Source organism: Pongo abelii, chromosome 11 (genome assembly GCF_028885655.2).
Source record: "Pongo abelii isolate AG06213 chromosome 11, NHGRI_mPonAbe1-v2.0_pri, whole genome shotgun sequence".
NCBI classification, from domain to species: Eukaryota; Metazoa; Chordata; class Mammalia; order Primates; family Hominidae; genus Pongo; species Pongo abelii.
This window is the reverse complement of record NC_071996.2, coordinates 30,331,574-30,343,341: the sequence shown is the minus strand read 5'-3', so window position 1 is coordinate 30,343,341 and position 11,768 is coordinate 30,331,574. Positions and strand designations below refer to the sequence as shown.

Here is an 11,768-nt window from a genome sequence, read left to right as displayed (position 1 = left end):
TTCATGAGTGAAGCAAAAGTAATAATACCTCCTTCAGAAGGCGGTGCTCAGGACAGTGCCCTGGTGCTGAGTGCTCTGTCTATGGTACCGGCCTCCGTGCATCCTACATGAAAAACTTGCTGCCATACAGCAGCAGGTACAGAGGCTCATCCCAAACCCTGAGCCAGTCTGGGCTTTGGCATACAGGATTTCTAACAGTCTGGATCTCTTAGAATTCTGGAGAGCAGACTTGGGCTTTGGAAAGCGGTCCAGTCCTGCAGCACCTTCCTAAGGTAGCTGTCAAGTATATTAATGCTGTTTTCAAGGTTACTGTACTGAGTATGGGGTGGCAACAACAACAGTGTGCATTTGAATAACCTAATTCATCATAAATTAAAAGCCTGTTAGATGTCATAAACTGCAGAGGACACAGAAGATTATGCCCGGATCCTTCTTAGGATGGATACGGATTAGAGAAGGTAGGCAAAAACAGTTGCAATATTGTTTTCTAAATGATGTGATAGATACAGGCAAATATTCCAGGTATTTTTATTAAGCCTGGAAATCCTGCATCCTCGGGTCCTAGTGGACTATGATTTTCTTGCCCAATCTCTAGGAGATCTGATTAAGTAGGCCTTTGCCAGGACAGAGGTATGTAGGTGATGCTCATGCTCAGCTAGGTTTGGGAGCAACCAGACTAGAACCCATTCACATACAGACTCTTAGTAAATGTTTTCTGCTCTCATCTTGCAAAGTGAAAGTGCCCAGCACAGGCAATGGTGTTAGTACGTTGTAGTCATTCACAAACTAGGGCTGCCCAGAAGAGAGACAGGCTGGGGCTTTCGAGAGAGAAACAGCTGTATTTCATTTGAATGCCTGGTGTGGGAAGAAGTAGGACAGCCTAGCTTCATGGAACCTCCCTGCACCAGATAAAGCCTCCAGATCCCTCCACAGTGCTCCATTCAATCCCTGTCCGTTGGTGGTGGACCAGAGAAGAAACCAATTTGCCTTGGCCACATGTCTTTGAGAAAAAAAGCCACTCTCCCTTCTGGGACTCAGAGCGTCTGTACCTGTAATAGAAGAGGGGAATTTGGAAAATTCTAACTGGATGATCACTTTTCTGTGGAGGGAAAAACATTTTTTGTTTTGAGGGGCTAGCCAGCATCAAACCTTTTTTTTGAGATGGAGTTTCGCTCTGTCACCTAGGCTAGAGTGCAATGGCACGATCTCGGCTCACTGCAACCTCCGCCTCCCGGGTTCAAGCGATTCTCCTGCCTCAGCCTCTTGAATAGCTGGGATTACAGGCATGTGCCACCAGGCCCGGCTAATTCTTTTTGTTTTGTTTTGTTTTGAGACGAAGTCTCGCTCTGTCACCCAGCCTGGAGTGCAGTGGCGCGATCTCGGCTCACTGCAAGCTCCACCTCCTGGGATCACGCCATTCTCCTGCCTCAGCCTCCCGAGTAGGTGGGACTACAGGCGGCCGCCTCCACGCCTGGCTAATTTTTTTTGTATTTTTAGTAGAGACGGGGTTTCACCATGTTAGCCAGGATGGTCTCGATCTCCTGACCTTGTGATCTGCCCGCCTCAGCCTCCCAAAGTGCTGGGATTACAGGCATGAGCCTGTTGGCCAGGCTGGTCTCAAACTCCTGATGTCAGGTGATCCAACCACCTCGGCCTCCCAAAGTGCTGGGATTACAGGCATGAGCCACCTCACCCAGCCGGCATCCAACCTTTTATTCGGAGACAATACCTTTCAAGTACTGGTGGGTTACTGAGATCACCTCCCATCAGACAAGCAAAAACGCCTCCCATGCAGCCAGGGTGGGGCTGTGACCTGGGTTTGGCTAATCACATATATTTGCCCGAGTGAATTTGCCCGAGTGAATCAGATACTAACTAATAAAACAGGAGCAGAAACAGTAGATGTAGCAGCGTTCTCATCAGGGTCCAGAGGCAGCTGTGTTGGGAACAGGCAGCTCCAGCTGTGGCACCAGGCAGCAGCCGTGCTCACACCAGGTTGAGAGTGACTGAGTGTGTGCCATGACTTTGTCCAGGGTCCTGCCCTTTAGCCACCTGCCGTTGTTCCTGCCTATTTTGCAAGCCTAGTTCTGCAGCCATTTCATATCTTTTCAATTAATTCTGTTTCAGTTTAAATTACTGAGTGGCTTTTTGTTGCTCATAATTAGCCCAAGGATATAATAACCGCTAAGGTCTGGTTTCTCTCTCCCTCTTTTTGTCAAAATGTCCAGGTTGCTTGCCACCATTCTTGCCCTCCCTGCCTGGAGCCTCCTGCCCCTCGGCACAGGGAAAATTGGACATTTTGAGCAAGGTCAGGACTTTGAAACATCTAGGGCAAGGATGCATCGAAAAGAACAAGTGGCAAACTCACCACCTCGGGACAGGTTATGGGGAAGCTGCTCTGGAGGCTTGGGAGGCAGGCAAAAGCAGGATGCTTGGCATCACTGGGAGCCTCTAGAGGAGTGTCCACAGCTGGGAAAGGGGGAGCCAAGGGTTGTCAGACCTCCCAAGGCAGCACTTTCTGGAGTCAGGCAGAATGTACAGGAGGCTTGGAGCAAGTGACTTCCCTGCTCTGTGCCTCAGTTTCCTCATCTGTAGAATGGAAGGCATGAATACACAAGGATTAGGTGCACACAGTCAGGCCAAGTCAGATCTTAGAAACAAGAGCTAACGACACTATTATCAGGAACATCAGGAAAAGGGGGAAGAAGGTCAGAAACAAGAGTTTTCTAGGACTTACCGGTTTCTCACACCCTCTCCCCACCATCAAAATCATGGTTTCAGAGGCATTAGGCCAAAAAACTGCAAAAAGGAGCCTCCTTCTGGGAAGTCTCTGGCCTTTCCGCGGCTCCCGATGTCTCCAGCAGAGGGCTCTCGGCTGTGCCGACTCAGGACAGCTGCTGCGACGGGGCCAGCTACGCTTGTCAGAGGAGCAGCTGGTGATTTTTGACTTGCCTTTGCTGGCGGAGGAGCGCTATAAAGGGTTCATTTTATCCAGCTTGAGGAGAGAAAGGTCGGAGTATAGGGGAAGAGTGGGACAAACACTTACGCGACTCAGTCATCCCGAGAGTAGGCTCTAAGGGGGACGTGGAGAGAGGAGTCTGACCCCAGGCTGCTGAAGCTCTGGACCAAGTGCCCCCTGTACTTTCAACGCTGTAGTCTCCCGGCAGCCCTGGGAAGGACAGTCTTACCCGGACGTCACAGTGAGGGAATAGAAGCGCAGAGTCAACCGCAGATAGGAGGGTGATGGCCTAACCTGGACGCCAGCGCGGTTTGCTCAGCCTTAGGGCCGGGCGCTTTCCCGCTCCCTGACCGCCTCCTGTTCCTCCGCAGGCGGAGCTGCCCTTCCCTCCCTGCTGCCCCCAGGGAATACTGCTGGTGTCCTCAGATGCTGGCAGGAGGAACCCACCAGCGCCTGAGAGCCTGGCCCGAACAAGGGCTGGAGGTGCTGGCGCAGACACAGAGGATGTGGCCTCCAACCCTGGTAACAGACGGTTACCAGGGCGGCTTTGGGTGAGGAAATTGAAAAAGGTCAGACTCCCTAGGAGCAGCGCCCTGGACTCCATTCTGATCACAAGTATATTTGTGTGGCTACTAAGAGTAAGAGCCTGGGGGTGCAAGAGTGATTCCAGCCCCCTCCTACAAAGTTATGTGAGAGGGATCTGAAGAAAATCCAGGGGAAAATGTACTACAGAGAGGAAATCGCCATCTAAAGGGCTGAACGCTCAAGAACGGCGTTGGGTGGGCTCCGCGTTGGAGTTGAGTGCTGAAGGATGTTCTAACAGCAAAGGGGAGAAAGGAAGAAAGAAGCCAAGGCATGCAGGCAACGTGAACAGCCTGAGCCGAGGCAAAGGGCAGCGTGGGGCTGGACCCTGGAGTCTGCTCCTGTCTGAATTCTAGTGCTGTCACTGACTAGCAAGGAACTTCACTGTGCCTCGTGGCTGTCACATGTAAAGACAGCACCGCCATCCAGCCCTTATACCGTAAGGGTTATATGAACTAGCACTGTGGGCAGTGCAGAAATATTAGCTGCTATTAGCAGAGCATGCTGTACACTTTGGTGTATTGTGAGAATGAAATAAATCAACAAATGCAAAGCAGGTTTTGCATAACAAAGACTAAACAAGTGTTAGCTCCTTTCCTCCCTTCCCGCCTGTGAAAATGCTGTCTTATGATGTCCTTTAATTATTTCTTGTGGTTAAGCTTCAGCTTATTGGCCAGTTCATCCTTGTAGATACAAGTATTTTTAAAGCCTCCAATTTTAATTTCCTCACAGACCATTGCTGTACTTGTCCTTACGTCTACTTCATATTGAAATTTTCTCTTTCTGTTTCTTTATGTCTCTGTATCTAGACCAGTGGTTCCCAATTGAAGTCAGTTTTGCTCCTCAGGGAATACTTAACAACATCTGGAGACATTTTTAATTGTCCTGACCAAGAGGAGAATGCTACTGGCATCTAGTGGGCAGAGGCCAGGGATACTGCTGAACATCCCGCAGTGCACAGGACGCCCGCAACACAGATTATCCAGCCCCAAACGTCAATAGTGCCAGGGTTATGGAACCCTAATGAAGACAATTCTTGAAGGCATAGACTGAATCTTATTTATCTTTATTTCCCTCATGTCTCACAAGCAGAGTATGAGTTCAGCAAATAGGAATTGAACAGAAATCAGGAGGAGGTGCTGATTGACAGGAAAAAAGAAAGATTTAGTTTACAGCTGAGAATTCAGCTGGACAGCCATAGGGGCTCTGGCATGGAGACTGGAAGTCAGAAGACAATTTGCAGCAAGACATTTAGAGCGATTTATCCAGCCATCATAATTTTATTGATTAACTATTTTGTGTGAGGCACTGTACTGGATGCTTTGGCAACAGAGATAAGCAAGGCAACCCCTATGAATAAGGCACTCCTGGTCTACACATAGTGGGAGAAACATAGAAATTCATCTGTTCTGAGCAGAGCCTGTGGGAGCCCAGAGGATGGACACCCAGCGTGGTCTGAGGAATCATGGGCCAAAACAGGAGGCATCAGGAGAGATCTCTTGGGTAAAGAAGAGTGAGGGCTGGAAGGATATTCCAGGCAGTGGGAACAACTTACATAAAGTGAGAATAGTGCAAATGCCTAGTGGGGCTGTAGTGAGAGGGTCATGAGGCAGAGGAGTGAGGTGTGTAGCAGGGAATAGCAGGTGGGGCCAGAGCAGTAAAATAACCATGGTTCTATTTGAAGAAGGGTAGGACACATTTTTAGGTTTTTTGGCTATTTCTCCTTTTGGTAATAGCATCTATTTTCTTTAGAGAATTATTTCTTCCCTCTCACTCCTCTCCTAGTGGAGGTACAGGCATGAGAAAAAGCTAAACCAATGACATATTCTCAAATATAACTTACAATCCCAGGAGTCATGATGAAATTATTGAAAAAAAAAATAGTTGAAGCTCACTAACCTTAGTATCACATTTCAATGAGATTGTCAAATAATTCTTGCTTCCCAGGCCCCCAGAGCTGCCGAGTTTCTGACTTCTCTAAGCCAGGTTCGCAGCCTTCCCTTCAATTCTGTGAGGATTTTTTTCCCCATTTTTCCTGAAGCTGCATAGTCACTTTCTGTTACTTGCAACCAGAGTAATTTAATTGATAAAGTCAGTGAGGAAGGAATAGAATACAACAAATGGCTTAAAAACAGAAGGCCAAGCGTGATGGCTCATTCCTGTAATCCCAGCATTTCGGGAGGCTGAGACAGGTGGATTGCTTAAGCTCAGGAGTTCAAGACCAACCTGGGCAACATGGCAAAACCTCATCTCTACCAAAAATACAAAAAATTAGCCGGGCTTGGTGGCTCACACCTGTAGTCCCAACTTCTCAGAAGGCTGAGGTGGGAGGATCACTTGAACCCAGGAGGTAGAGGTTTCAGTCAGCAGAGATTGAACTACTGTACTCTAGCCTGGATGACAGAGTAAGACTTAGTCTTAAAAAAAAAAAAAAAAAAAAAAAAAAGAAGGATAATCAAGACAATGAGCTAATGAGCTAACACAGAAGCCATAGTGGACTTTCTTCAATATTTTAAGAAAGGTGAAAAATAGCAGGAATTTAACCTCTCAAAAATGCTAGTCCCATTATCTATTCTTCCTCAGCTACAAAGCCCCTGATTTCACCTAGGCACATGGCTGCCCAAAAAAAGACAACCCTGGCTGGCCCCCCTTAAACCTAATTGTAGCTATCTAAGTTGTAGCCAATGAGATGTCAGAGGAAGTACCATGCAGTGCAACTTCTTAAGTAGCCTAGAAAGATGGGGTCACATCTCCTTGGGTTGTTTCCTTCTTTGTGTCATTTTGATCTCTCTGGCTGGAAAACAGAAATGATGTCTGGAGTGTAAGCAGCCATCTTGGGCTAGGAGACTACATGCTAACGTGGTGACACACCACCCAGAAAGAATCTGAGTAGTCGATGATCACAGAGCTACCGTATCAGCACTAGACTCTCTACCTCCACATTTTATTTGTGTGACATAGAAATCAAGTTTAAGCTTTGTTTTTTCTGGGGTATATGTGTGTGCACATGTGCATCTCTGTCTCACATGCAGTGAGACCTAATTCTAACTGATAGGCCGGTAGGTTGGGGGGACCTTGCCACAAGGTATACTTGTGGTGGGATGGCTGTGTCTTGCTCCTGTTCAGGATCCAAAATGGAAAGCTCCTCTTTCTTCCTGTTCCCCTGGATGCCAAGCGATGGGCCTGAGACCCTGGCTCTGCCATGTGGATACTCCCCTTCAGGACTTTGGATGTGCAGTGATTGCTACAAAAAGGGCAGTGAAGATGCCTGGACCACAGCCACACAGTCTGCATCACAGCAATGGTATTCGGTGGAATGAGTACTAATTTTCTGGCCACATTTTCTGTTCAAAATTAGTTGTTGAGCTGCCCACTTGTCTTGGTCAAGGGGTGCTGTAGTGGCCTGGGAAGGAAGTGTTGTTTGCTTTTCTTAGGATGGAACAGACTTAGGCATATTTTTGGTCAAAGCAAAAGAAGGATTCAAAGGTGAGAGAGGTTGAAGGTAAAAATGGGAAAATGAGGGTAGTTGATGAAGCAAAGTCACACAGAAAGCTGGCAGGCGAGTAGTAGAATCAGCGTACAGGCTGAGCATCCCAAATCTGAAAATCCAAAATCGGAAGTGCTCCAAAAGGTGAAACTTTTTGAGCACCAACACAATGCTCAAAGTAAATGCTCAGTGAAGCATTATGGATTTCATATTTTCAGATTTGGGTTTGCCCAACCAGTGTAATACAAATATTCCAAAATCAAAAAAAAAGAAAAAGAAAAAGAAAAAATCTAAAGTCTGAAACACTCCTGGTCCCAAGCATTTTGAATACGGGATACTCAACCTGTATGACACTTTCCTACTGAACCCTCTTTCCTACCCCAAATAATACTTAATAAGTTTTTGTTTCAACAGAGCCACTCTGAGCATCTTTGGCTATAAGGAGCAGAGTCACATTCTAGCTCCCCTGGCACCTGCTTCACAGGAGCCCATGTGAGAAGACCAGGTTCTGGTCAGGACAGGCATACCTGAGAGCTGTTGGGGTCTGTGATCTGCTGAATAATGACCTCTCAATGTTCTTCACATCCTAATCCTCAGGAATGCTGAATATATTACTTTATATGACAACAGGGATTTTAAAGATGTGATTAAGTAAATAGTTTGGCGATGGAGAGATTCACCTGGATTATCCAGATGGGCCCAATGTAAACACAAGGGCCCTCATGAGAGGGAGGCAAGAGGATCAGAGAAGATGCTGTGACAGCAGAAGCAGAGGACAGAGAGTCGCAGAGAGATCTGAAGATACTACACAGCTGGCTTTGAAAATGCAGGAAAGGGCCATAAGCCAAGGAATGTAGTGGGCAGGAAAGAAACAGACTCTCCCCTAGAGCCTCCAAAAGGAATTTAGCTGTGTTAACACCTTGATTTTAGCTCAGGGAGACACAGTTAGGACTTCTGATTATTATAAGATAATACATTTTTGTTGCTTCACACCACTAAGTTTGTGATAATTTCTTACAGCAGCAGTGGGAAACTAATATAGCATCTTGCCTTTTTTTCTAGTTAAAGGACTCACTTGTACAATGTACACATTTCTCAGAAGTCCTGTCAACCACTGGGAAGAAAGAGGCTGGACTTCTGCATTGAACCCAGGAACAGGGTTTCACAGCAATGGAAACCTGGGGTTAAATATCAATGGAACCTTACACGACTTGAAGAATCTTTAATACAAGCTAGGTTTTGACCCCAAATTAGACATTTGGCAGCCTTTCATTACAGTCTATCTTGCAAACCTCAGTGTGGCAAGGAATCAAATTCACCCATACTCCCTACTTTAAAGAATTGTCCTTTGATCATTCCAGTTGGATTAAGCCCTTTCTCATCTGTCATGGACAGAGCAATGTACCTGCCTTTGTTTGTTTTCCTTAATTCTTTCAAGTGCCTTTGGGTAATAAATGGTTGAGTACTCAGGTTTTTAGTCCAACTTTTTTTTCTTCAACTCTAGGTAATTGCTTTACTTGCCAGAATAGGTTACCATAGCAATATTTTCTGAGCAATAGGTGAACTGAATTGTACTGTTGAAGAAGCCCAGGAGAAAAATACTAATAACAACCTGAGAAAGTCTAATCACTTTATGGAGCCTCAGGGCTGTTAAGAGGGGGATAAGATGGACTCTCTGGGCAATTAGGAAGTGCTGCTGCCTGCTCACACAGGATGCAATGTGAGAAGCCGCCCATGGTCCCCAAATTCCCCCATCTCCTGATACCCAAGTCCCCCATCCAAGCTGCTCAAATGACAAAAGACAAATGTAAACTGGGGAAACATATTTGAAATGCATATCAGAAAGGGGTATTTCATAAAGCTCTCAGAGGCCTAGGAAGATGGTGACAGCGATACCAGAATAATGTTTGGATCTTCAAGAGTGCCCATGTGAAAACAGAGCAACCAAACTGAAAAGCCATGGACAACAAAAGTAGGTGTCAAAGTGTCACCTTAAATCCCAAAATACAAGTGAGTGGGACAAAGCACCAAACTGCCACAGGCCCTGCTTGTCATCCACAGTGTCTGGAGGAAGTCGAGGGGAGTCATGGCCTGGAAAAGGAGAACCCAAAATAACCAACAGAGGCCAATATGAGAATCTCAGTGGAAACCGGGAGGTCCTTCTCTCTCTGCAGTGAGCGCAAATCAGGCGCCTGCCAGGTGATCTGAAGGTGCTGAAGGAGTCTAGCCCCTATGAATGTTTTCTTGTTTTACTTTTTTCTCTATTTATTTATTGATACAGAGTCTCACTCTGTTGCCCAGGCTGGAGTGAGTTTTTGGGCAATCCTCCCACCTTAGCCTCCCAAGTAGCTGGGGACCACAGGCACGCACCACCAAGTCCAGCTAATTTCTTTTTATTTTTTGTAGACACGGAGTCTTGTTTTGTTCCCCAGGCTGGTTTTGAACTCCTGGCTTGAAGCAATCCTCCTGCTTTGGCCTCCCAAAGTGCTGGGATTATGTTTTCTTTTTTATAATTTTTTATGGGCAGCTTTTTTGGGGGATATAATTCACATACTATATAATTTACCCATTTAAACTGTATAATTTAATGGTTTTACAGATATTTACAGAGTTGGGCAACCATCACTACAATTTTTCAACCTTGTCACTACCTCAAAAAGAAAATCTATATGGTAGTCCCGCTTACCAGATGTTTCGGTTTTCATGGTGTCAGTTACCCACAGTCAACTATGGTCTGAAAATAGGTGAGTACAGTACGATCAAATATTTTGAGAGAGACCACATTCATATAACTTTTATCATAGTATATTGTTATTGTTGTCCTATTTTACTATTGCTGAGACTCTTACTGTGCCTAATTTATAAAATAAACTTGATCATATGTATGTACATATAGGAAAAACATCATCTACATAGGGTTCAGTACTCTCCATGGTTTCAGCCATCTACTGAGGGCCTTGGAATGCATCTTTCAATGATAAGGGGGACTACTCTACCCATTTGTAGTCACTCCCCATTTTCCCCTGTGTCTAGCTACTAATAACCACTGATCTAATTTCTGTCTTTATAAATTTTCCTATTTGGAACATTTCATATAAATGGAATCATACTGTATATAGTCTTTGGTGCCTGGCTCCTTTCACTTACCATAATGCCTTCAAGGTTCACTCATGATGTAGCATGTATCAGTAATTCTTTCCTTTATATAGCTGAATAATATTCCATTGTATGGATATGCCACATTTAGTTTATCCATTCATCTGTTGATGGGCATTTGGGTTGCTTCCACATTTTGGTTACTATGAACATAGCTGTTATGAACATTCATGTATAAGTTTTTCAGTTATTTTGAGAATATAGCTAGGAGTGGAATTGCTGGGTCATATGGTAATTCTATGATTACCTTATTGAGAAACTGCCAAACAGTTTTTCACAGCAGCTGCACCATTATATATTACTTTTTATGAGGGCTGCAAATTTTTGCATCCTTGCTAACACTTGTTATTAATATTTTTCATTTTTCTTATAGCCATCCTGGTGGGTACAAAATGATACCTCATTGTGGTTTTGATTTGCATTTTCCTAACGACTAATATCACCTAACATCTTTTTAGGTGTTTGTTGGCCATTTCTAAATCTTCTTTAGAGAAATATCTATTCAGGTCCTTTGCCCTTTTAAAAATTTGGAAATTTAAATTGCTGAGTTGAAAAAGTTCTTCACATATGTTGGATACTAGACTCTTATCAAATATATAATTTGCAAATATTTTCTCCCATTCTGTGGGTTGTCTTTTTACTTTCTTAGTAGTGCACAACTTGTCAACTTGTCCTTTGATGCACAAGTGTCAAATTTTGACAAGCCCAATTTATCCATTGTTTTCTTTTGTTGCTTGTGCCTTCGGTGTCATAGTTGAGAAACCAGTGCACAAGCTACTGCTCTGAAGATTTTCCTCTATGTTGTCTCCTAAGAGTTTTATATTTTTACCTCTTAACTTTCAGTCTTTGATAGATTTTGAGTTAATTTTTGCATTAGGTATGAGATAAGGATGTTGAATCTTTCTTTTACATGCGGATATCCATTTGTTCCAGAACCATTTGTTGAAGAGAGTGTTCCTTTTCCCATTGAATGGTTTTGGCACTGTTCAAAAATCAATTGACCATTGATATATGAATTTATTTATGAACTCTCAATTCTGTTCCATTGGTGTATATGTGTATCCTGATGCCAGAACCACACTTTTTTGATTACTGTAGCTTTGCAGTCAGTTTTGAACCTGTGAATTATGAGTCATTCAACTTTATTCTTTTCTCAAAATTGTTTTGGCTATTCCAGGTTCTTGAGATTCCATGTAAATTTTAGGACTGAGTTTTCTATTTCTGAAAAAAAAAAAAAGGCTGTTGTGATTTTGATATGGATTGCATTAAATCTATAGATTGCCTTGAGAAGTAATGATATCTTAATAATATAATGTTGTCTTTCAACGTATGAATACGGCGTGTCTTTTCATTTATTTAGGTCTTTTAAAATTTCTTTCAGTGATGTTTTTAGTTTTCATTTACAAGCTTTGCATCTTTTTGGTTAAATTTATTCCTATGTATTTTATACTTTTTAATGGTATTGTAAGTAGAATCGTTTCTTAATTTTTTTTTTTTGCCTTTGTTCATATGCTTTATTTAAAATTTTTACTCTACCGTCATGTAAAAACACTTTCAAAACATCTAATTTTTTAAAAAACTTGC

General features: G+C 43.8%; 1 long non-coding RNA gene across 1 annotated transcript; it reads right to left on the bottom strand.

Annotated features, from left to right (window-relative positions):
* Positions 1-819: 819 nt before the first annotated feature.
* Positions 820-3,171, bottom strand: LOC129057964 (uncharacterized). The gene is made up of 3 exons (XR_008522738.1): positions 3,047-3,171; positions 2,369-2,589; positions 820-1,049 (listed from the first exon to the last, which is right to left on the bottom strand). It is a non-coding gene; the product is annotated as an uncharacterized LOC129057964 (long non-coding RNA).
* Between the last annotated feature and the right edge of the window lie 8,597 nt (positions 3,172-11,768).